Source organism: Lithobates pipiens, unplaced genomic scaffold (genome assembly GCF_037356315.1).
Source record: "Lithobates pipiens isolate NorthernLeopardFrog02 unplaced genomic scaffold, aLitPip1_a1.2 Scaffold_18, whole genome shotgun sequence".
In the NCBI taxonomy this organism is placed as follows: domain Eukaryota; kingdom Metazoa; phylum Chordata; class Amphibia; order Anura; family Ranidae; genus Lithobates; species Lithobates pipiens.
Window position 1 is genome coordinate 453,352,140 of NW_027507758.1, and position 26,772 is coordinate 453,378,911.

Here is a 26,772-nt window from a genome sequence, read left to right on the forward strand (position 1 = left end):
TACTATAGTCATTGCACAATTTCCTACTTTCGACCTGTGTCTATCCCTTAATCACTTTGGTCAGTTTATAGTTTACATTGCTCTATTCTGATCTGTACTCACCAACTATACTATGCATACTCTTTTTCTACTTTCTCTCAAGTCACGCAATAGGGATCTGAGCATCCACATCATCTATATACTGTACATACAATAATTCTTCTTTATAGATCACTGTTGGCTAATTGTGCCCTCACTTATGTACATAAGTCATGGATTCACCCTGTTATGCAAATTTGGTCTGCCCTCCATTTGCTCTTGAGGTCCGTTTGGGTCATCATCGCCACAGTGCCCAGGGTAGACTTTCCCTGGTATCTCCCACTCACAGGGCTGCTAGCTTCTTCCCTCCTTCCTTTGCTTTGAGCTGACCTGTGAGTACTAGGGCCAATCACCCATATTACTTTTCCTTTTTACCACCCCCCTTGTCCTTCCCTCTATTAAGGATTATATATTGGGAATACAATACTATTCTGACATTATCCCTTCTTTTTAGATCATTTCCTTGCATCTGCTCCTTAGGAAGTGGATAGAAATCCGTGAAACATGTAGAGCTATTAGGATGCCAAGAAATATGCGGATCACTATATGTTTTTTAATCATGCATTTCTGCTGTTTCATTACAGTATTGTGGTAATATTGTGGCCAGTGGAAGGAACCATAACTCCCAGCAAGTGGACACATTCTCTGACACGCCAAAGTGTTGGATAACAGAAGAATGGATGTATTACCTCCCAGATAAGTCAGTGTGGGTTCACACTGCAGCATGCCCTGGCTCACAGCAGGAGTCCGGTGTGTCTCCGATCATAGTTTCAGGTCCAATTTCAGCTCGAATTTTATCTGAATTTGGACCCGAAATGGACTAAAAGATTCACAGGGCTCCTGTGAAATTCGCACCAGAGCCGCTGCAGAGATGTGTGAACCAGCTCAATAGAGAGCTGGTCAAACCTGCATCCAATTCGCATAGGTGTGTACCCAGCCTTAATTGATGATTGAGATTTGTAATCACTTTAACCACTTCAGCCCCGGAAGATTTTACCCCCTTCCTGAACAGAGCACTTTTTACAATTTGGCACTGAGTCGCTTTAATTGACAATTGTGCAGTTAGTCGACGCTATACCCAAACAAAATTTGCGTCCTATATTTCCCTCAAATAGAGCTTTCTTTTGGTGGTATTTGATAACCTCTGCAATTTTTATTTTTTGCTCTATAAACAAAAAAAAGAACGACAAGTTTGAAAAACTAGTAATGGCGGTGATCTGCGATTTTTAGCAGTACTGCGACATTGCAGCGGATATATTGGAGACTTTGACACTTTTGACACTTTTTTGGGACCATTAGCATTTATACAGTGATCAGTGCTATAAAAATGCTCTTACTGTGTAAATGTCACTGGCAGATAAGGGGTTAACACTAAGGAGTGATCAAGGGGTTAATTGTGTATTCCCTCAGTGTGTTCTAACTGTATGGGGATAGGATTGACAGTCCATCTAAGTACAGGAAGCTAAACTCACGTTTTTAATAACCAAAGCATATGACAAAACCCTCAGTGGAAATTCATTGGAAATGCTTGAAAAATCTGTTCATATGATTTCTAAAAAAGTGTGTTCATGACCTTAGGCCAATCTTATCCATTCTCGAACAACAGCCTAATCTACCGCCATCCTACTGCATCTTAAATATCAAATTTTCTCTAGAAATAAAAGTAACTTGTTTGAAAAAATGTATACAAGCAAATGCAAAATGTGACCATACATAAAAATGTAATCTAGTTTTTTTATTACACCTAGCTCACGTGAAAGCCACTATACCAAGATAGTCACTCTCTCTCTCTCTCTCATATATATATATAAAACCACTGGTAAGCTTAAATTATAAGTACTTTGGCAAATAAATCAGTAAAAGTATTTTTTACAGTGCATTTAGCAGACATGGGCACCGTCAATAAATTTGTTTTGTTTCGTTCTGTTATGGTTCATATTAGAATTAATTTACTTCGCAATTCGTGTCCGAAATTCAATTTCAATTTGTATGAAATACAAATTGTCGTTAGCTTCGTTAACTTGTATGAACGTTCTTTACGATGAATTTAAAGGCAAAAATATATATACCTCAATATGTCGATCCTGATGGAAGTTTGGTTTTTATCCCCTGCTGTGCTCGGTATGTCAGCACAGCACAGGAATGGTGGATAATAATGAGCACAGCAGGGGTACAGCCCCAGGAGGAAGTCAGCATAGCACAGGGATGGTGGGAGGCCCTCATAATAAGCATAATGTGTCGTCGACGACGACTGATCCGAAAATCATAAACAAAAGTTTGTATTTCGTACAAATTTCGGAGACATGGCAATTCATATTTCGGATCCTCCCAAACGTACGAATTTAGGGAAATTGGTACAAATTTGAGATTCGTACGAAACTAATCGCACATGTCTAGTATTTAGTGGAGGTCTTCCTTAAGCAATTCTGTCACTCACCTATTTTGTTTCTACTAAGGCAATGCACTATTAAAACAATAACTGTAGTGTATTTTCAGTGACCACATGTTTTAAGTAACAGTTGTAATTTTTTCTATTGCATTTTTTAAGTTTAATATAAAGGGTGATATACAAACAATGTCTGCTAAATAGAGATGTACAGAAGATCACATTATAATTTTTGATATGACACCCATAATTGCTGCTACTTATTTTGTGACAATCACAGATTGGAGATTTAATCCTAGAGTGAAATCTGCATTTTACTGCAGTCATTCAATCCCCTTATTAGCAGCTGTTTAGCTAGATGGCACTTAGTGAGTGCATTGTTTTTAATGAGGAAAACCTAACTGAGACTTTAACGGGAAAAAAAATAATGGCAATTCTATATTACAATTCAACAAACATACTATACGTACAATTATTTTGAAAAGATTTATTTAGTCTTTTGCCCTGTACACACAGTCGGATTTTCCAATGGAAAATGTGTGATCGGATCGTGTTGTCAGAAAATTTGATCATGTGTGGGCTCCATCAGACTTTTTCCATTGGAATTTCCGACACACAACATTTGAGAGCTGGATCTAAAATTTTCCGACAACAAAATCCGATTGTTTAAATTCCAATGTTGTGTAGACAATTTTGACAGACAAAGTGCCACGCATTCTCAGAATAAATTACGAGTCTAAAGCTATTGGCTGCTGAGCCGTTAATGGTCCCATTGTACTTGTTCTACGTCACCGCATTCAGATTTCCAACGATCAGATTTTCCAACAACTTTGTGTGACCATGTCTATGCTACACAAGTTTGGGTCAAAATCCGTCTGAAAAAATCCCATTTTGTCGTTGTAAAGTCCGACCGTGTGTACAGGGCATTAGAGTACACATGGCAGGATAAATATGGACGCTGCCATTGTTGATCCACTTCTGAAAACATTAGTGACTTAACTGTCATTGGCTGCAGCTCTTACTGTGTCACTTATGACATCCCAAAACACTAAAAAAACAAATATCTCTTTGAAATGCATGGGCAATGGGAATGTGTTTAGGGACCTTCTCAGGCATGAAGGGATTAAATTTGAAGACAAGTGTCTATAATTTTAGCTTAAACACTTTGGCAGACATAGAAAATGAATATTAACCAGTTTCTGACCAGCGCACGCCGATGTACGTCGGCAGAATGGCACGGGCAGGCATATTGGCATACAGATACGTCCAATCTTTAATGCCGCCCTGCCATCGCGAGCGCGCCGGCGGTGGCGTGCTCGTGTGCTGGTCAGGACCCCGTGAGTCCGGTCGCAGGTCCCGCAGACTCGATGGCCACGGGCATACCCGCGATCGTCTCACGGGGCGGCTGAACGGAGAGATGCCGTTGTAAACGGCATCTCCCCATTCTGCCTAGCAACAAGTGACACTGATCTCTGCTCCATATGATTGGAGCAGAGATCAGTGTTCACTAAATGAAAGCCCAGCCCCCAACAGTTAGTAACACACCCCTAGGAACACTTAACCCCTACACTGCCACCCACTGGTTAACCCCTTCACTGCCAGTGTCATTTACACAGGAATCACTGCATTTGTATAGCAGTGATTTCTGTATTATTGCCAATGGTCCCCAAAATGTGTCAAAAATGTCTGATGTGTCCGCCATAATGTCACAGTCACAATAAAAATCGCTGATCGCCGCCATTACTAGCAAGAAAAAAAATTAATAAAAATGCCATAAAACTATCCCCTATTTTGTAAACGCTATAACTTTTGCGTAAACCAATCAATAATCGCTTATTGCGGGTTTTTTTACCAAAAATATATAGAAGAATATGTATCGGCCTAAACTGAGGGAAAAAATGTTTTTTTTTATATATTTTTGGGGGATATTTATTATGACAAAAGTAAAAAATAATGCGTTTTTTTTTCAAAATTGTTGCTCTATTTTTGTTTATAGCGCAAAAAATAAAAACCGCAGGGGTGATCAAATACCACCAAAAGAAAGCTCAATTTGTGGGAAAAAAAGGAAGTCAATTTTGTTTGGGAGCCACGATGCATGACCGCACAATTGTCAGTTAAAGCAACACAGTGCCGAATCGCAAAAAGTGGTCTGGTCTTTGGCCAGCAAAATGGTCCGAGCTGAAGTGGTTAAGTAATAACTACTAAGGAGAAGTACAGTAGAGAATAATAATATTATGATAATTGCTGGTGTTCTATAGGCATCAACCAGACCTTGGTATTCTGTTCAGCTCTTATTTGAAGATATGTAAGGTTTTCACCTTGGATGCTGGCACTGGCTGTAACACAAGCTATCAAGTACATGTAATTATTTCTGCAAATAAAGTCTTTAAAAATGTAATCAATGTAAGTTAGCAACAGGAAATTCAAACACCATATTTGGAAAATGCAGCCAAACCCATTCAGGCTGAAATTATTGAATTGATACAGTCTAAACACATATTTATACAATAATAACACGACAGGGTCTATTTGGCTTCTTTAATCTTTTATTTTCTTTTTTTTTTCTTCTCTGTAGAGCAAAGATTCAGAGTAAACAGTATACACAGGCAAGGAAATACTTTGTTGTAAATTAAATGGTTACAAACGCTTAAAGTGTTACTAAAGCCAGGACCCTGCATTCACTATATCTGGTCCCCCACAGTACACAGAATATGAAAATGCAATACTTTTAGTCAGAAAATAGGTACAGGAACTCTAACACAACCCCCTCAAAAGACCCCTTCCCAACACCCTCCAAACCCAAATAGTGGGTGTGGTCAAATGCCACTAACAGTGGGAGGGTCTTAAAGGAGTGCATTACATACAGAGTGCATAGTTCGGGAAGGGGGGTTACAAAGTGCAGTGTTCGGGGGTACACTGCATACAGAGTGCAGAGTTCAGCCTACTTCCACGGTTGCTTATCTCTGCATCCCCCATCCGCATCTAACTTTTACCCCTTTTCAGCTCTGACCTCTGCATGCAATAACCCCCCACCCACTCTTCTGCCCCCCATCTTCTCCCCACCTCTTTAAAAGCTCCACCATCTTCCACATGTCTTACTTTTGTTTCTGTATTTGGCTGAAGCACCCTGATGCTTAAGTACCTCCCCGCACACTGTAGTTGGCTCCACCTTTCTCACTGGAGGGGAGATTATCCAGTGTGAGTGTTAGCATCTGCACTGCACCCCAAGCACCTGAATCTCCCTTGTCCCCATCCTGCATTTAGTGGGGGCCACTCAGGAGATCAGATCTGTGGGAGCAATTGGGAGACAAGCTGTCACTTCAAGTCGGACTTCTGTGTTTACAAGTGACAGTGGTAAGCAGGGAGCAGAGGGCCTGAGCCAGAGGTGATGGAACTGAGTTTCACCAAGTTCCAGCTGAAAAAAACCCTGCTTTTAGTAAATATAAACTGCTAAATACCTTTTGTCGTCAGCAGTATATAGCAGGCTTGTGACTTCTATCAGTTCCCGGTTAAAGCTTATAGGAGGAGTTTTCCTACTGCCCTGAGCTGTCCTATCAGGATGCAGGACTCTTGACCCTCTGTCTGGACAGTGTTGATTGGCCCTGTGCTGATCCCTTGCACTTTCCCAAGAAAAAAAAACTCTCTAGCAATACATACTAAACTGAGCATATGCAGCCTAACTCCAGTAACTCTGTCTTATACGGACCTGTTTTGGAGTCAGTGGAAGAAGAGGAGGATCTGTGCATACAGGATCAAACAGCCTTTATACATAATGCAGAGGATTAACCCCTTAGGTTCCACAGTGAGTAAAACAAGCATGCTTTACTGTATATACAGACTGATTTTACTGCTGTGGGTTTAGTAACACTTTAAATTTAAAGATGAATGCACAGATATTAAGTGGAAATCAATATTTCAGCATTTTTCATGGGAAACATCAATGCTGACAGTCCTGTGTATATGCTAGGCATGACCATTTGCTATTTTTTGTCATACCGTTTTATCAGCTAAAGTGTAAATAATACATTTATTTCTAGTTTATAGATTTCCTACTTTTATTTTAAATTTTGATTTATCGGTCCAAAGCACCTGCTGGCATTTTTCTGCACCCCAGTTCCTATGTTTTTGTGTATAAGACATGGAAACAAGGCTGAGCAACTTAAATATGCATTAAAACAGGAACTAGGGTGTAGAAAAATGGCAGCAGGTGTTCTAGGGTGATGTGTCAAAATTTCAAATATCTGGATGTTTCAAAAGGCAGTTTGTTCATGAAGGGCTAGAAAACAGTACAATAAGGAGTGTCTGCAGGCAACAGTGAAGCATAGTGGATGTTCCTTGGGTTGCATTTCTGCAAATGGAGTTGAAGAGGATCAATGATGTCATCAATGCTGAGAAATACAGGCATATACTTATTCATCATTCCATACCATCACGGAGGCATGTGATTGGCCCCAAATTTATTCTGCAGCAAGACAAGAACCCCAAACATGCAGCCAATGTCATTATTATCTATTTTCAGTGTAAAGAAGACCAGAGAATCGTGGAAGTGATGGTTTTCTCCAACAGAACCCTGATCTCAACATCATCAAGTCTGCCTGGGATTAAACAAAGAGACAGAAGGATTTGAGGCAGCGTACATCCACAGAAGATCTCTGATTAGTTCTCCAAGATGTTTGGAACAACGTTCTTACCAACTGTGTGCAAGTGTATCTAGAAGTGTTGAAGAATTGATGCTGTTTTGAAGGCAAAGGGTGGCCACACCAAATATTGATTTGATTTGGGTTTGTCCTCTGTTCATTTACTTTCCATTTTGTTCATTGATAGAAATAAACTAACATGTCTATTTCTGAAAGAATTCATAATTTCTAAAAAAAATGTCACACCTGTCTAGACTTTGGCACAGTACAGCACAGACACTGTACTGTGTCTTCAAACATCAATCAAAAACAATATTCCAGGTAATGGTGTCTCAATTCAAGTACCGTATATACTCGAGTATAGGCCGACCCGAATATAAGCCGAGGCCCCCAATTTACCCCCAAAAAAACTGGCAAACTTATTGACTCGTGTATAAGCCGAGGGTGAGACATGCCTGTCCATCCCTGTGTGTCCGTCCATCCCTGTGTGTCCGTCCATCCCTGTGTGTCCGTCCATCCCTGTGTGTCCGTCCATCCATCCCTGTGTGTGTGTGTGTCCATCCATCCATCCATCCCTGTGTGTGTGTGTCTCCATCCATCCATCCATCCATCCATCCCTGTGTGTGTGTGTCTCCATCCATCCATCCATCCCTGTGTGTGTGTGTATCCATCCATGTGTGTGTGTGTGTGTGTGTGTGTGTGTGTGTGTGTGTGTGTGTGTGTGTGTGTGTGTGTGTGTGTGTCCAGCCTACCTGTGTCCCGAGCCTTTGTCCCGAGCCTCCGTCCCGTGCCTTGCCTCCTTGCCTCCGTGCCTTGCCGCCGTGCCTTGCCGCCGTGCCTTGCCGCCGTCCCGTCCCGTCCCGTGCCGTGCCTTGCCTTGCCTCCGTCCCGTGCCCTCTTCGTCGGCGCCTCGGCGGCCATTGTAAAATTCAAAAGCTGCGCCGCCGCCTTCGCCTGTGATAGGCGGAACACTGAATTTCCCAGCAGCCTGTGTTCCGCCTATCACGTACATCGTATCATCCTCGTCCGTAGTACGAGGATGATACGATGTCCGTGATAGGCGGAACACAGGCTGCTGGGAAATTCAGTGTTCCGCCTATCACAGGCGAAGGCGGAGCTTTTGAATTATAGAATGGCCGCTGTCTGTCTGCTCGACACGCTGATCGAGCGGGCAGACAGCGATGACTCGAGTATAAGCCGAGGGGGGCACTTTCAGCCTCAAAAAAGAGGCTGAAAATCTCGGCTTATACTCGAGTATATACGGTAAACCTCCTTGTAAACCACAGAAATTAGATATGAAGAAAGCATATCCTTGTCTCAACTAAGAGCACTAAGGGGTTGATACTAAAAGCAAATAAACTGTGCACTTTGCAAGTGCAATTGATCCAGAGCTTAACAAATGAGGTAAAGATTCACTTTGCAAAGAATAGAAAATCACATGCAAGAAAAAAACAGTATTTTTACTTGCACATAATAGGATGATGAAAGTCAGCAGAACTTCTGCTAATTTATTAAGTTCTGGAGCAACTGCCTATGCAGAGTGCAAGTGCACTTTGCAAAGTACTCAGTCTATTTGCCTTTAGTAAATTAACCCCTATGTGTAATTTCTGTCTGACACCCTGTTCCTCTGCTATCAGCATGAGTGCCTTCTTACAAGTTTTCCTGACACTAAGAGAAAAATGGTGACAGGGAAGGGATCCCTGGTAGATTGACATCTTTAGCTCTGCTCTTGCGAGCTATGTGGAGGGGGGTATGTCTCTTCCCTCCAATCAGTTCTCAGAGCTTCTTTTCACTGAGCTCTAAGCTCTCTTCCCCCTTTTTTGAACTCTCAAACAAGCTTTATAAACTCAACACTTTGAATGGATGTATAGAAGAGAAGACAGTAGATAAACAGGTACAACTTATGTTTCATCTCTGTATATTACCTGAGGGCAGTCACTTCATTGAGTGTATATAAGGGTTTAGAACCAGTTTTAGTATAAAATAAAAAATTAAACTATAGTTCTCTGTTAGGTCAAGCCACATATAACATTCCCAAAAATAGGTTAACAATTTTACAATATATACCAGACTCCAAACACTGCATTAGAATTGTGTAGGCTTTTCCTTTTCCTGATCCTAAATATAACAGGTTTGATAGGCATTTTACACTGTAGATGAGAGAGGACCATATCATGTACTGATGGTCATATTGCCCAATCTAACCTTACTGGCTGCCAGCCCATCCCTCATCCAGGTCCAGGTGTGATTCTATAATTGGCTATAAAAATAAGTGGCAGAAACAACTGTTTATCCTCAAATCTTCTCTTATTTTCAAATCATTTGGGAAAACATCTAGTAACCTCACAGTAAGGTTCCCTATGTTGCAGACTTTCCGATATAAAAACAACATATTCAGGGTTTTTATTGGGGGGGGTTATTTATGTTTCAGTGTACATTATATAATTATTAATCTGATATTTGCTTATGGATTATTAGTCCATAATTTATCCTACTGTTGTCTTATGAGTTTATGTGAAATATCCATTAATAGCTGTAAAATATTGTAATTATGAATATAATTCATTTATCTTGTATCTATGTTGGGCATAACATATTATCTTCACAGATGTCTCTGTTAGACCAGACAACTTTGGCTTGTGTATCCAAACAATGGGACCCAAACCTCATTGCTCTACGCATATTCACTTCCAAGGATCCCATGTTTGGATATGCAATGAAGGGAGGCCAACTCACAATCAATACTTAACTTCCTGGGAAAAGGTCAAGTTAGTCTCCTGCTCAAAATAGTCCCAAGGATTTGCATTAAAGGGGGTTGACTTATGCACAGTATAGGGATTGGAGATTATAGCTAGTCCTTAACCAGGAATTGGGAAGCCCACCAATCAGAACCACACCATGCCAACCAATGAGGCATCAGCCTGTAATGATATACATAGACTAGATAGGGGGGAAACACGCACTTTATGGTAGAACAGCCATCAGAATGGAACCTTGGTGGAAGTGGTAACTCTGGGAAAGGTCTACCTTTTACGTGTAACTAAATATGCTTGTCTTATGTCTTTTATGTCCTACTGTTTGTAGATTAATGTTTTAAGGAATATACTCTGTATTCCTTCATGAAATCCATGATTTTTACTCTTTTCCTTTACAAATAGATAGATTGTGTGTATTAGTCTAGACCACTTTACTATATACCTACATTTTTGTTATTGTGTTCAAGCTTTCACTCATGGTAAAAGAACTCTCATTTAATCCAAATCATATCTGAGAGATATTAAATCTCGAATATAAAAAATGGGTAACACTACTTAATATTGCAAGCATCTGCCTTGTTTGTTCTTTGTTTTATTACAATAGATGTTGACACTTTAAAGATTTCTTATGCCTATTTTTTCTTCTTTATTTAAATTGTACTGTGCCATTAAGTTAATTTGTGCCTTTTTTAAGTCATCTGTTAAAAGTTTGTTTAACCACTTAAGGCCCGGACCATTTTGCTGGCCAAAGACCAGAGCACTTTTCACGATTTGGCACTGCGTCGTTTTAAACGATTGACATTAAATAGGAGTGTGTATCTATCACAGGGTGGTATCTGCGGATACACTAAAAAGTAAAAAAAAACAATTGCCACGTCCTAATCATAACTTATATCTGAGTCTTAGTTCTGTACTTGATACCCTGTCTTATTTACTTCCTATATTAATGTATAATTTGTTATTTTTTGGATATATATGGAAATTAATATGGATTTTGTCTAGACTGTACTAATTTTGACAGGATATTAAGCAGCACTTGATATGCTTTTAAAATCCCCCTCTTTTTTTGTTCTAATTTAAAAAAATGTAAATAAATAATATTTTTGAATATACCGTTTTTTTTTTTTTTTTGCCTAAAAAGTCCAGTAGAACCAACACTTTTCCTTGAGGTCTTTTGTGTGAAGGTTTCTCTTTTCCCCTTCTCCCTTACAATTTTTTTTAATTGAAGTTTTAAACAATTGCACAGTTATGCAACGTGGCTCCCAAACAAAATTAACGTCCTTTTTCCCCACAAATAGAGCTTTCTTTTGGTGGTATTTGATCACCCTGTGTTTTTTTTTTTTTTTTGATTACAAACTTTTTTATTGGGGGTAAAAGAAAAATAAGTAGATCCACAGAAACAGGTACATGACTGCATCAAGGGATAGCATAAAAGAAATACACTACATACAAATATAGCTGGAACAGCTGCGCACCAGGCACAAAGGAGAACATACAAAAGTAATTTACGCACATAGCCTAGACCATGTGCACCAGGTGATGCTTATCAAATTCAAGTATGTTAAAAATAGAAGGCTAGTAAAACAAAAGAAAACAAAACTAAACAGAGAAATGTAACAGTGCAAGAACTATTACCGCTGACTTCACATTCAAACAGCGTATATACTATAGTTTTGACTCCAAGCTGGTGCTGGTCATAGACCTGGGTCAAAGAGGTGGGTGAATAAACCATCCATCGCGGTAATACAGGGACTCAGAAGGACCGTCCGGACTCCGCTGCATCCCCTACTGGGGGTGTTGGGGGGAAGGCTCCCCCGTGGGACCGGAACACACCGGCCAACCGGCCCATTTAGCGGTATGAATATGCATGGTGTCCATAATGGTGTGGTGTACACGTTCCATTAGGCGGATAGCATCCATCCTACCAAGAACTTGAGACCAGGAAGTTACCTGCGAGCGCCAATGTAGCGCAATCGTCCAGTGGACAGCGCAGAACAGTGTGTTGATCAACCTTTGGGTGGGACGGGGAACCCCCGTTATAGGAGCAAACAATAAACAGTGTTCAGGTGATAAGTGGACCCCGGATCCCACTATAGAGGACACCATGGTGCGAACCTGATCCCACACCCCCTGGAGCCGAGGACAGCTCCAGAAAGTGTGGATCAAAGAGCCCGATTCTGGGCAGCCCCGAAAGCAGAGATCGGGAACTGTGGGGTAAAATCTATGAATCCTATCCGGGGTTAGGTACCAACGAGTGTGAAGCTTCACCACAGTATCCTTCACCACCATTGATCTAGCACAACCATGCATATTCAAGAGCATCTTACGCCACTCTTCAGACGAGAACTCTGTGTCTAGATCAGTTTCCCAGAGACACATCGCCCTGGTCTTCTCTGGCAATTGGGATTCCAAAAGATGCCTGTACACTGTAGAGATAATACCCCTGTCTCTGGAGTGTCTATAGCATAAGGATTCAAATTGAGTATTAGAGGTGGTGCGGGGGGAGCTATAATGTGTTTGAAAAAAGTGGCGAATCTGAAGATATTTGTAAAATTCCACTCTAGGTACCTCATGCTGTGATCGGAGTTGTGAGAAGGAGGTGAATACACCCCTTCTAATAGATAAGGCCCGCAGAGTGATCAAGGACTTTTGGATCCACCATCTAAAGGCGGCAGGAGACCCAAACGCTAGGGGGAATCTCCTATCGCCCAAAAACGATGCCATAGTGGGTCTATCGGGCCGCAACTTAAATTTAGTACTATACAGTGACCAGAGGTAGAGGGAGCTACTCACAATATTATTAAGGGGGGCTAAGTCCCTTGGACGTAAACTCTCATGCCACAGGACGCCCGGGAGAAAATAAGGGCGCAGTGATTGAGTCTCAAATTGCAACCATGGTATACCAGCCGTAGGGGCATGCCACTGAGCCGTCTGTGCCAACCTGGCCGCTAAATAATAGAGCCACACATCTGGGAGGCCTAAGCCACCCTGTAGCAGTGGTCGGTGTAATAGGGGTCTTCCTAGCCTAGGCCTCTTACCCTGCCAAAGAAAAGTGTTAATGTCTCGTTGTAGAGCGGTGAGGGACTGGCGCGATACATAAATAGGGAGAGCCCTGAAATAATACAATAGTTTCGGCAAAATTGACATTTTAATAGCTACAATCCTCCCTATCAAGGGGATACGATAGGTCGACCACAAACGTAACCACCTCCGAACCATAGTAAAGGCCGGCGGATAATTGGCCCTATAGATTTCCGTTAGGGAAGGGGCTAGATGGACCCCCAGGTATAATATGGTGCTTTTAGAAAGGGAGAATCCAAAAAAGGAGCGAATGTTAGATATGTCCGCGGGGGTAAAGTTGATAGGAAGGGCAGTACACTTAGCTAAATTCACCCCCAGGCCTGAAAGCTTGTGGAAGGAGCGCAAAAGCTCGAGAAGATTAGGATGTGCTATCAAAGGATTGGGTAAAAACAAAAGGACATCGTCCGCGTAAAGGCTAATCTTGTACTCCCCTTCTTCTTTCAAGTACCCCCCAATATTTGGGTTAGTAATAATGGCCCTGGCAAGGGGCTCCAGGGCCAAGGCAAATATTAGCGGGGAAAGGGGGCAGCCCTGACGGGTGCCCCTGCCTATAGGGAAAAATTCTGAGGAACTACCGGGGCGTTTGATCCTAGTTTGGGGTCTGTGATACAATGCCTTAAAACCATTTATAAATTCACCCCAGAACCCGAACCTGGCCAGAACCCGATCCAAATAAGGCCAAAGGACACTGTCGAATGCTTTTTGGATATCCAACCCCAAAATCAGAACTCTACGTGAGAAAAGGTTCGCATCTTGAATGATATTTGTTGCCAAACGGATGTTATCAGTGATCTGCCTATTGGGGATAAAACCAGTCTGCTCCGGGCCCACCAGGGCGCCAACAATAGGGGCCAATCTATTCGCCAAGATCTTTCCAAGGATTTTAATATCGTTATTTAACACCGAGATGGGCCTAAAGTTCTGGGGCAGGGAATGGTCCTTATGAGGTTTGGGGATCAGGGTCATATTAGCACGTAACATCTCATCGGGGAGAGTCTGTCCTTGTAGTGTCTGGTTAAGAAGTCTGGACAATTTAGGGGCCAGGATCTGTGAAAATTTCTTGTAAAATGAAGAGGTGTAGCCATCTGGGCCGGGGGCTGTAGAAGATTTGAGCGTCTTAATAGTGTCCAACACCTCTTGGTCAGTGCAGGGGGCGTTAAGTGCGGTCCGTTGTGAATCAGAAAGAGATGGAAGAGGGATAGAGTCCAACCATTGACCTACTGTGTTTGGCATGGGTTGCGAGGGAGGGGATAATAGGTCCCGGTAGAAGGAGGAGAAAATTTTCAGCACTTCGTTAGGGTGCGAAACCAGATTACCCTTGTCATTTCGTAACTTGTAAACATGAGCAGGTTGTAGGGATTGGTGTAATTTGCGGGAGAACATCCTAGAAGCTGTATTACTGTGTAGCAAAAACCTAGCTTTTGACCACCGAAGCGATTTCTCCGTGCGTTCCGAAAGGATAGTGTCCAATTCGGTCCGTTTTTGGTTAATCAAGAGGAGGACATCCGGGGAATGTGTCTGTGCATGGGACTGGTAAAGGACCCTCAGATCTCGTGTAAGGACTTGGATCCTAGCATTGTTTTGTTTCTTCCTAGTGACTGCTATTTCAATTAAGTGGCCACGAAGAACCGCTTTATGGGCAGTCCAAAGAACCTGGGGCGAAATGTCAGGGGTGTCATTGATAGTGAAGTAGTCTGTCAAGTGGCCCTCAATCTGAGCATAGGTAGTGGGGTCAGAGAGTAGAGAGTCATTCATTCGTCAGGAGGCAAGAGAGGGGGAAAGGCCTACATGTGAGGTATGGAATGTCACGACCTGATGGTCAGACCATGGGCACGGGTGTATAGTGGTGTGAGTGGAATTGGCCAATAGAACCGGAGAAGCAAAGATATAATCTAATCTAGCGTAACTATAATGAGGATGTGAGTAGTGTGTATATTCCCTAACGCCAATGTTAAGGGCCCTCCAGGTGTCGATGAGTTGTAATCTATCAAATGATTTAGTGAGGAATTTAGGGAATACCTTAGCGCTATGTGAAGTTTTGCTCCTATCCTCCACAGGATTTGCCACTAAATTAAAATCTCCACCTACGATAAGGTAAGGAGAGACATATCTGTCAAGAGTACTCAGGAATAAGTGATAGAAGGCTCCCTGTGCAGTGTTCGGGGCATACAGATTAGCAATCATAATCTCCTTGCCCTGCAATATACCCTGAACAATTAGGAATCTGCTATCCTGGTCTTTAAACACATGTGATGGTTCAAATTGAACAGTATTACGAATAAAGATTGCCACTCCTCTGGTCCTGGACTCAAAAGTAGTAGTGTAGTGTAGTTTATATGACTTATCAAAAAATGTAGGGCAGGCCCCCGAGGAGAAGTGCGTCTCCTGTAGCAAAATGATGTCCGCCCCAATCCGCTTATAATAACGGAAGGCCTTCCTCCGTTTGTGGGGGGAATTAAAGCCCCTTACATTATGTGAGATAACATGTAGACCCATAACCTCAAGTATTTAGACGCAAATGTGTGTATGATCCGCAGGATGAACTAAGATCACTATAGTAGAGACCAGAACCAGAGGAGCACCCAACGGCCAATATCAGGCCCAAACCAGTGCATATAAGGCCGTCAGGAGATCCGATACCAATCGGAGATCCATCTGCCATAAGGTTACATTCATAGGAGACACAATCAGTCGTGAAGTCAGCAAAACAAATAAGCAAAAACATAAAAAGAAAACTTAACACTCTGGGTGGAAAATCCAGCCAGAACAAGAAAATCGTGTAAATACCGGGCCTTGCGGCCCAACTGCCACCCGCTTCACACATGTCCCACAATAGGTGAAGGACTTTAACGCTCAGAGAGACTAATCGGTGATGAATGTAGTCCAGCGACGCGGTACCCAGAGCCCTGGGACCGAGTATATGTGGGGAATGGTGTGCAGGTATGGAAGGGGGGAGCGCTGCTCCGAATGTCAGAGGAGAGGAGACTCAGGAGAGATAACGCAAAAACCGAGTCACTTCCTTCAGCCTCCAGGGACATGGAGAAAACAAAAGATGAATGAGCCGAGTCCAAGTTGGGCATTAGGAAATGGGGACTCCGGAAAGTTCAGAAACAACAGAAAACAGTCAAAGGGGAATCCTCTCAATGACTTACGGTCAGGATAACGAGACGTCAAACGTCCGGTAATGGCTGAAGTCTGCGAGACCTTCTGTCTCTTTGAGGCGATGGCGTAGCCCAGATGGGGGATGGTCGTGGGGTCGGCGGGTGTCGGGGTGAACGTTGTCGTTCCAGGAGACCCAGCTTCACCAAAATGTCCTTGCCATCGGATACTGTAGAGGCGATGTAAGTGGAACCGTTGTGAGGCACGATCAGTTTAAATGGGAAACCCCAACGGTACCGTATGTGGGCCGTCTGCAAGGCAGAGGTAACTTCCTTCATTTTCCTTCGCTTCTCCAGCGTTGCCGGAGAAATATCCAGGTAGATCTGGACGGCAGCCCCATCCAGTTGAATGCGTGGCGTGTTTCGTGAGGCACGAAGGATTTCCTCCTTTATAAGATAGTCCTTGAGACACAATACGATATCCCTGGGCGGTTTCTCAGGGGGAGGTTTAGGTCTCAGAGTGCGATGCAAACGATCGCATGTAAAGGCTTCGTTAAGTTGGTTCGGAAGCAGTAGTTGAAACAGGCGGACGATCGCAACCGGGAGGTCCGTCACCGACTCAGGGATCCCACGCACACGAACGTTATTCCTCCTGTTGCGGTTGTCGAGGTCCTCCAGGTGGTTTTGAAGTTGAACGACCGTGTCCCCGAGCAGCTCATGATCCCTTCGTAAGTCCGAATAGGCAAGGTGTAGTTCGTCGTGTTTAACTTCCAGGAGGTCTGTCCTATTACCAAGGGCCGCCATTTCCTGCGATAACATGCTCGTGGATTTGTGCAGCTCCGCTTGGAACTTCTTCGCTAGCTTGTCATACATGGAAGACAGGCTGTCCTCCAGGTCTGCTTTAGTTAGGTGAGTGTCCCCCATACCTTTGAGCGAGCCCGCCGGCCACGAGGCTTCCTCGGCCATGGGGGTCTGGGTGCCATCTTGGGACATGTCGTGTCTGTCCGTGGTCCGTAGAAGGTAGGCCGTAAGAGAGCGTTGAGCGGTTTTCCGCTTGCCTTTCTTGGATGTCGGCATGCACAAGTGGTCCCGCAGGAGAGTGCTGTTATTTATGGGCCAGTAGACGGTCCGAATCGTCCTAGGGAGTGTTGATTATTCTCCTCTGTCCCGGGAGCTCCGAGTCCTAGCTGCTGCCTCGTTCCGCGCCGCGCATGCGCCCCCTGGTTTTTATTTTTTGAGCCATAAACAAAAAAAGCGCAACAATTTTGAAAAAAACGCATTATTTTTTACATTTTGCTATAATAAATATCCCCAAATATATATATAAAAAAATGTTTTCCTCAGTTTAGGCCAATACGTATTATTCTACATATTGGTAGCGAAGGGGTTAACCACTAGGGGGCAGTGTAAGGGTTAAGTATGTCCTGTGGAGTGATTCTAACTGTGGGGGGCGTGGCTACGTGTGACACATCACTGATCTCTGCTCCCAATCACAGGGAGCAGAGATCAGTAACACTGTCACTAGGCAGAATGGGAAGATGCTTGTTTACATTAGCATCTCCCCGTTATTCCTCTCCGTGAGGCGATCGCGGTTATCCCCACGGTGATCGAGTCTGCGGGACCCATGAGCCGACTCACGGAGATCCCAGCCGTGATCCCAGCGTGCACGCTGCCAGTGGTGTGCATCCAATGTCACGGCAGCAAATTTAAAGGGCGTTACAGGTACGCCCATTTGCCCAGCCATGCCATGCTGCCGACGTACATTGGCGTGCGCCGGTTGGGAACCGGTTAAAATACCTTATAAATCACCATTAACATAGGATAGACTAGAATAGTAGATATATTTTTTTGTTTAGTAAGCTGATTGATGGTGATTTTTTTATCCTATTGGATTATATCTCTTAAATTATATCTATTCACTGTCAATTTGCAAATAAATGTCAAAATGTCAAAATGTCAAAATAAATGTCATTTGCAAATAAATGGCTTTCAACAATTCGGACATGCCAAATGTATTACTTTTGTAAGTAGTTCTTTTGGAAAGAATCATTATTCTTAAAGTAGAACAAAACCTCTAAATGGACACTCGGTTTAAATCAGCTACATACATTTTAGGTGCGTCAAAACAAAACACATGTACAGTCTTACAGATTATTTTGTTTAGAAAGTATTTATAGCCTATTAAAAAGCCTACCCCCTGCTGCAGAGAAAGACCTTTTCTGTTTGTTGTTGAAACAATGTTTTCTCTGAAAAAAGATTACAACATGCCACCTTCCATAACGGAGTCAGAGCTGAGTTACCAATCAGTAAAGCCCATGCTCCCTGTTGAGTCAGACTTCACACAAGGAGGAAGAGTCTTTCTCTGCAGCATTCTGGCTAAGGACAGGCTTTTCTATACAGGCTGTAGCTGATTTCTAAAGAAAACAAACTGTTATACTTAAAAAAAAAATTTAGGCATCTGGAATAGCTGATTTAAACTGAAAGTTCAGAAACTTGTTGGCAGAAATTACTTAGAAAATCAGTTATGCTAAAAAAAAAAAAAAAAAAAAAAAAAATGTCCCGTGAACTAGTAATGTTTCTTGTGTGTACACTGCTAGTGGTTCTAATGCAGTGCTGTGTAAACTCCAAGCCTATTCCAAGACACTGAGAGTGAAATCATGTGATGGGATGATATAACTCAAGTGTGTTTGTTTAAGAGTAACATCATCAGTGGCTGCCCAGTAGTCAAAAAGAGAAGATGCTGTAGAAGAAGTTATGAGGGCAAGTCATGGAGATGGTGACGGCTGTGGTGCTATAACCAAGGGAGAAGGGCAAACTAAGATCTAAGTTTGCTAATGTACAGATATAGGGGGTTATTTACAAAAGGAAAATCCACTTTGCACTACAAGTGCACTGCAAGTGCACTTGAAAGTGCAGTCACTGTAAATCCGAGGGGGACATACAAGGAAAATAAAAAACAGCATTTTAGCTTGCACATGAGTGGATGATAAAATCAGCAGAGCTTCCCCTCATTTCAGATCTACCCTTAGATTTACGACTGCACTACCAAGTGTACTTGCGGTGCACTTGTAGTACAAAGTGGATTTGCCTTTCGTAAAATAACCCCCATAGTATGCATACTTACACATTATTGCAGGAACTTCTGAACTTTAGCCATGCTAGAGTTGAGGTTTAATTTTATCATCCACATATTTTCCAGTTTCCATGTTACCCCTGTTTGTTTTCTTCACTCTTACCTACTTTGTTATTTCCTGTTTTATTGATATCCCTGAACTCTTTTCTGTCTGTTTACTACCCTCCTTACCAATTTTTTAAAGTGCTATTCAGATTTTAATTTCTCATGTTTAACTTTTACACATAATAATAATGTGACTACTTAGATGCATTGTCATCCTTTTCTCTGTCTCTTATTATACATTGCTGTTATTCCCATTGTGGCTATTTCTCTTGCTTTTTTCAGCTTTACCATTAAAATACCAGCCCCTCTAAACTGTACTGTTACTGTTTTCTTCTATCCTTTTCTTTCCATTTAAATCCTATTTTTTTTTTTTTTTTTTGTTTTTTTGTTTTATGTTTTATTACTATCGTATGCTCAAAACAACTCAATTTCTTCAGCTTTAATGGCTATGCATAGATCAGATAAATTAAATAACGAATTTATAATATTTTTCATCCCTCCTAAACTTTTTTGTTTCCTCTCTCCATCTCTTGGAGGCTAACTGTGTCAATATACCTCTAAACAGCTGTAAGCAAGTTACCAACATTCACATTCCCCAGGTAAAAGACAGGCTAAACAGGAACCAATTATAGCCTATAGGGCCACAGGGCATATGCAACAAATTGAAAAGGATGTCGGCTGCATTCCTGTTACCATGGAAACCCATTTTATGCCAATTACAATGTAGAGTCGTTTTTCCATCTGAAGTCTGATTATTTTACTCTTAAACTGAAGAAGCTGTCTGTAAGTATGCATTTTATACAAAAAATATGATTTATTCACTTGAATGTGTCATTGAAATATTTTGGATGGACAAAATGTGCGCTATTGAAGAAATTGGGGATTGCAAATATAAAGAAGGTTAAGGGTTATGATAGTAATCCAAAAACTGAATTTATGGGTATACAAATTAGCAGCCCCTACTGGAGAGGGGAACAACACTGAATTCTTTAAGACAGAAAGAAGAAGAAAGAAAGTTCAGGCTGTGTGTGATGCATTTAAAATTATTATTATTATTATTATTATTATTATTATTATTATATTTCTATAACACTTTTTTTTATATTTCTTTTTTTACAATATTAAAGTTAAATTCTGAGAATGATCTGTGATTGTATACTTACATTGGTCTAGCTTGGCACAATATAAGTATGCCTATCTCACAGCTGATGGGCCCTGAGTTGATACTACTACTGTGATAACTGCGATCTTCCAGGTCCTGAGCAATTGGCTTACCCTCGCTGTGCTGTTCATAAAACATCTTGAATGTTTTTTTCAAAAATGCTCCTCCTCTCCACCTTGTGCAGTCAGATAATGCCTTGTAATCACTGAAAAAATACAAGGCATTTCATGAATGGTGGCATTGCTAAGGAAGTGACTCCCAGTGGCCATGGAGCAAAAGGAAAACCACTTGCACATAACACCAGCAAGATCCAGAAGATACCCTCTATAATTTTAGTAACACCAACTACTACAGGGATTACCAGCTTCCCCCATGGCCCATCAAGTATGAGATGCCTATACTGTGCTAGGCCGAAATAATATAAATCATATATCTATAACAATATCATTCCTGGAGTTCAGATTTAATTATATATGTATTTCTCTTTCTGGGATAGTGCCAAAAAATGTTTGTCTCTTCTGCCACCTGTACATTTATACTGGCCTGTCAGAACATTTGGGGATTCACAAGGTATTATAATCTGCTGCAGGAAACACTACTGGGTGCCTTTCCTACCTGCACCTTTTTTAAGAAAGGCTCTATTAAGTCTAAGCTCATATTTAATAGCTAACAATCTAGATAAAGAAAATAGTTTTTATGCTGACTATAACTACTCCATAATTACTACTAGCCGGACTTAAGGATCTTAAGGGGGGTCTCTGCTAGGTAGTCAGCCAAATCTATACAAGAAAAATATTGTGGTTATGGTATCTTCAAGAGTTTTAAGGTGAAGTGCCCAATGTTGTTAAGAAAAGATTTTACTTGGGCAGAATTGTTCATCTATTTTACTGTGATTTCAAGGGTTGTGTAACTAGATTGCAAAGGGTTTGTTTTTAGCTTACGATTAAATGATTAATTGTGGATGTAAAGTTTGTGCTTTGCTACCTTTTTCAAGGATATTGCCCTACAGACAGCACAGAATGTCAGCACCAGTCAAAGGTAGCAATTAAAATGTTCACCTTAAATGACTACCACTACTAAGGTATGTACCGAAGAGCACTTTACTTTTTCCTTTCCTGTGTTACAATGAAGAGGATAAATATTAGATAATTATTTATATTAATCAGATTACCCATAAGGCTAACTGGGGGTTAATCTATTTAGAGCAAATAGGCTGCAAGGGAATTTTCCCCTAGCTTAGTGAATGAGATGAAACACTGCTGCCTTCCATCATCCAATTATGTGCAAGCAAAGCTAATTTTTTTTTTGCTTATTTTCCTTGCATGTCGTTGGGCATTCTTAAGAATGTGAAATTTTACCACATTCATTAAGCTAAGTGAAAATTCCCTTAAATATGATTGATGTGATTGATAATACAACGACAACTTCACTGAAATCTCACTGTATCAAAACATAAAAAGCAAAAAATTGGACTTTTAAGGAAATACATAATCTTGTATAAACTACATTACCACCATTTATTAAAGGCATATATGTTTTTATTGTTAACAAAACATTACAATTAGTGACCATAAAATAACACGGCTCACATTCGGTTGTCACCCACAATAGTGAACATTATCCTCAGAGATGTAAAATGAGTAACAATGTGAGGGAACTGCTTCCTCAGGAGCTGGAGATGAATTGTGTCTATAAAACATATATCATTATAAGATATAAAACCTAAATGTATACCAGTGCTATCTTCAAATAAAACTTTACTATCTATATAAATCAAGTGAAAATATTTGTTCTGTTTGCCATTATCATTGAAAGAGAAAGTAAAAGAAAATCCCAAATTATGGGTTGTCTCCAGAAAAGTAATAGAGGGTAAATATTCCAATGGGGACATTAGTTCTTGTATCCTGGGGGTCCAAAAGGAATTCCCTTAATTTGCACTTCCTGTTTGGCTATGGGACAGGAATTGAAGGGAAATCTCTGCAATGGGAAACAGATGGTGGAAACAAATCTGTCAGGGATTATAACCCTACCTTTCTCTATCCAAAATGAAAAAAAAGGTTTTGCCTATAATTCTACTTTAAAGCGGAGTTCCAGCCTGTAAAAATAAATAAATAAATAAATAAATAAATAAATAAATAAAAGTTTGCAGCTACAAATACTGTAGCTGCTATATTTTAATATAGGGACATTTACCTGTCCAAAGATCTCCGTGATGTTGGCACCCCAAGCAGATTTGTCCTTTGGCTTTGGGGGCATGCCCCGTCTTCTGGGACACACACAGGTCCCAGAAGGTAGCAGGAGATGGAGGGGGATGGACATGACACAGATCCCCTTGCGGTGATCTTAATAGGAAATGGGAGCTGGTACCTGTCAAAACCAGGTATTGCTTCCCCCCAAAAAGTGGCAAATGTGGCAGTGAAGGGGGAGAGGGTGCAAACAAGCATAGCTTCCCCTTTTGGGTGGAGCTCTTCTTTAAGTCACAGGTTACCATAGTGTGGTAATTACCAGTATCGCAGCCCTCCATGGCTGAGAGACACTCTTCTATCAGAACCTCTGGTCAGCTCTGTGTAATGAAATGTCCCCCCACTCTGATTGAGTGCTTTTGTCATATACTGCTTCCTCCCAGTCTGAATATAGGTATCAGATATTCGAACCGCTAACAACAAACACCACAAGACAATACTCGTTTGGTTGCTGAACATGGACTCTTTATTAAAGACACAGGTACACAGATAATATTCTGGACAACCCCCCCCCCCCCCTTTGCATTCTGGGCGGGTTAGACTGTCCAATCAGCAGTAAGAGCTGTTGGAGGAATTTGCCTTCACCAATCTCACAGCTAATCTACATACACATCCCATAATATCCAAGGCAGACAAACCCAATAGAATATTGCAATACAGCCACACCCCAAATGACTCATCAAAGAGTACGCAACAAAATGAGACAATAAACTATTGGGTGAAAGACCTGGGTTTTCCAGATCTCATTAACCAGCATTCCTTTCACATACATCTGTCCACTGAGTCCTAAGCTAGCAGAGACCATCATGGCCTCCTTAATAATGTCCTTTTGCATTACATAACAGAATATCTTCCTAAATGCTTGTAGCTCCCTCAAATGCCAGGGCCCATAGTTGGTATGAAAGAGGCTAGCATTCTGTCCCCTCTAAAAGCCTCTGTCCCAGGTGAGTCTATAACATTCTGCATGACACATAGAGATTTCGAGCTCTCCTGCCACCACACCCAAAAATGTGGCAATGTCTACTATACCTATATCCCCACTCCCAGGGGATCCTAGGAGGGGTGGTGACAGCACAATTATGTGTAAAAGTACTTATGCGCTACTATGTAATTAGTTGCGCTTATTCTCCCAGTGAACAGCCGTAACCATTAATTAGAGAACTCAAACAGTGCAACCCAATATTAAATATATAAATAAATGGTGCGCTTGTTCCACACTAAATGTGTATCAATTGTGTGTCAAAAATTATAAAAAATATATATGTAAAATTATACAATAATAACTGCTCCTATCTTATACACGGTATTCAGATACAATGAATCCCTACAGCAAATTTACAAACATACATATAATATAAAATATTAGCCCAAAATAAGGTCAAAAAACGCCTTTAATCTCAAATAGGTCTCCAGGTCCTGCGTAATTTTGCCTGCTATGATCTGTTTTCCCAGAGATCCCGTTGCTGGGACTAGCTGGATCCACTCTTCATTATATGCTAAGGAAAGTCAAGCAGTTGATCCCATGCATCTTCTTACTAAATGGAAACACACAGGCTGCTCCCATTGCATGCAACAATACTCATTCATGACCCCTCCCCCGATCCACATCCCTCCCTCCTTCCATACATCAGTGAATTCATTTTTTATAAATACATGTGGGCCCATAAACATCCCAGACTTAAATCAAGTACATTGGCCATCCCCAAAAGGTATGGTTGCCTGGCATTCCCTGACATCTACAAGTACCAAACTACAGCACACCTTACAGAACTAGTGGATTGGCACCAACATAAAGAACTGAAAGAATGGGTATCTCATCTCTGGAACGATCCACAACTAGCTTCCTTTTGCGCTGCCTACCTTGGTGTTTCCCTCACATCCCAGCATACTTGAAAGCCCATCCTCTTCTCAGCCACACAATCTCTTGCTGTGCCAGGGCACTTGAGAAATACAAACTCTGGCCCTGTCCCCACTGTATCCAATTTTAGGTTCATTGTTTTCCCCTTCAGGGACCTCCAGGTCCAGATTTTTTTTCAGGCCTCCCATTTTAGTCCAACAACCAATGGACTTTCTTGGAAGTCCAGACTCATTCCCCTTCTAATTGGACTTTTGGAGTTCCTCACAGCTCCATCACTTTCTCCTTAAGCTTCCTGCCCCATTGGCCTTTCAGAGACCTATAAGTAACTCACAAGAACCTCTTCAACCACTTTTACCTTGTCTATGATATACTCTCTTCTGTCTCAACCTGGAGAGGACTACTGACCTCAGTTCTTAACCAAGTGGTAGACAGACCGCCGCCCCACTCTCTCCCCACAACAGATTCTACTTCTAGTTCAGAAATCCTCCATTTGTACATTAATCCAAGAAACCAACTTTAAGATTCTTACAACGTGGTATAGATACCCTGCAAAATTACACAAACAATTTCCCAATTCCAAAGATTTGTGCTGGATGTGTAAAAAGGCTGCAGGTATGATTTTGCATTCTTCCTCTTGCACCTCTCAAGACATAAGAAATCATATATATTTATCATATAATATTCCACCACCTCCAGAAAAGGTCTGCATCCCATCGAATTGGAAGGATCCCGACACCCCTTCCATAGTCGTCTGGTTTTGAAAAATAGAGGATATAAATCACATGCAAGACCTATAAAAACATCTGGTTCCACTGGAATTACTACATCTTTTCTGACCAAGAGAAAGCCCAGCTAGCTGGGGACCTCCTTACTCCAGCAGAGGACTCCACACTCAACCAATCTGATGCCCCCCCCCCAAGCGTGATGTGCTTCTTTGCTGTGCAACTTTCTGCCTCTTCAAACAATTATGCACTACTATTACTGCATTAGATGAGGGTTACACATTTCAGTCTGGTAAGCGTTGCTGAGTTCATATAGGAAGCAGCCAGAGCTTGAAAAGTTCAGGAGGTACAGCTGCTGGATCATACAGAGCTGTGCCAGCTATATGTGGTAAAGGGCCAATCACAGCTGTCTTTTACCACGTGAGAAGCTGTGTCCAATCACAGCTGATCACAGTGTAAATAGACTTACTGGTTATCAGCAATAGTTTCCTCATGGCTGCCAACATGTCAGGAGAGGAGAACCAGTAACCGGCAATCCTGACAGGGGAAAATGTACACAGATAATCAGTGCCGCCCCATCAGTGCTAATCAGTGCCCATCAATGCTGCCCATCAATGCTGTCCATCAGTGCCTCCTCATCATTGCCCATTGGTGCCCAACAGTACCATATCATCAGTGCTTCCTATCAGTGCTCATCAGTGCAGCAGTGTAGCCTATCAGTGCTCATTAGTGCAGCCTCATGAGCACACATCAGTGAAGTAGAATAAGAACTGATTTGCAAAATTTTATAACAGAAACTAATTCAAAATTGTTCTTTTTTTTATTTGTTTAGCAGGAAAATAAAAAAGTGACGATCAAATACCACCAAAAGAAAGCTCTATCTGTCTCAAAAAAGTTGATAAAACGTTATTATGAGTACAGTGTTGCATGACCACGCAATTGTCATTCAAAGTGCTACAGCCCTAAAAGCTGAAAATGGGCCTGGTCAGGAAAAAGTTATAAGTGCCCAGCAAGCAAGTAAAATGTAAGTTTAGGCTGGCTTATTATTTCTCAATTTTTTTCAAACCAGCATATTTTCAAAAAATACAGAATAAAGGAAGAATGACATTTAGTCTGCAAACATATGTTTATAACGTACAACATATTTAATTAATATGCCAAATGGAATATAAGGAATTCATGCATATTCATTTTCTGTGGAATTGCTAAAAGGCTATTCTTTCTTTTTAAAACGTATCTACATTCAACTATACATTGGCAAATAATCTTTACTGTAATGGAATATTTTCAGATGATTCCAAGACTGAAATGTCAATGTTAACTGATTTTGCTGTATGAACTGATTACTGAAGAGAAGCATGTGAATTCTTTTGAAGTTGAAGGAATATTTTTAACTGTCAAAACTTTCTATTCTTGTCGATATATTATAAAAACTTAGTTAATGGAAACCAAGGAGTAAATTAATGGAAACAGAATGAGGTCTGCAGTTACAGCCTTCTGAATTGGGACAAAAATGATCATTAGTTACTTTTCATGAGGCAAGGACATAACCTTCACTTAGCAAGTGAGCTCA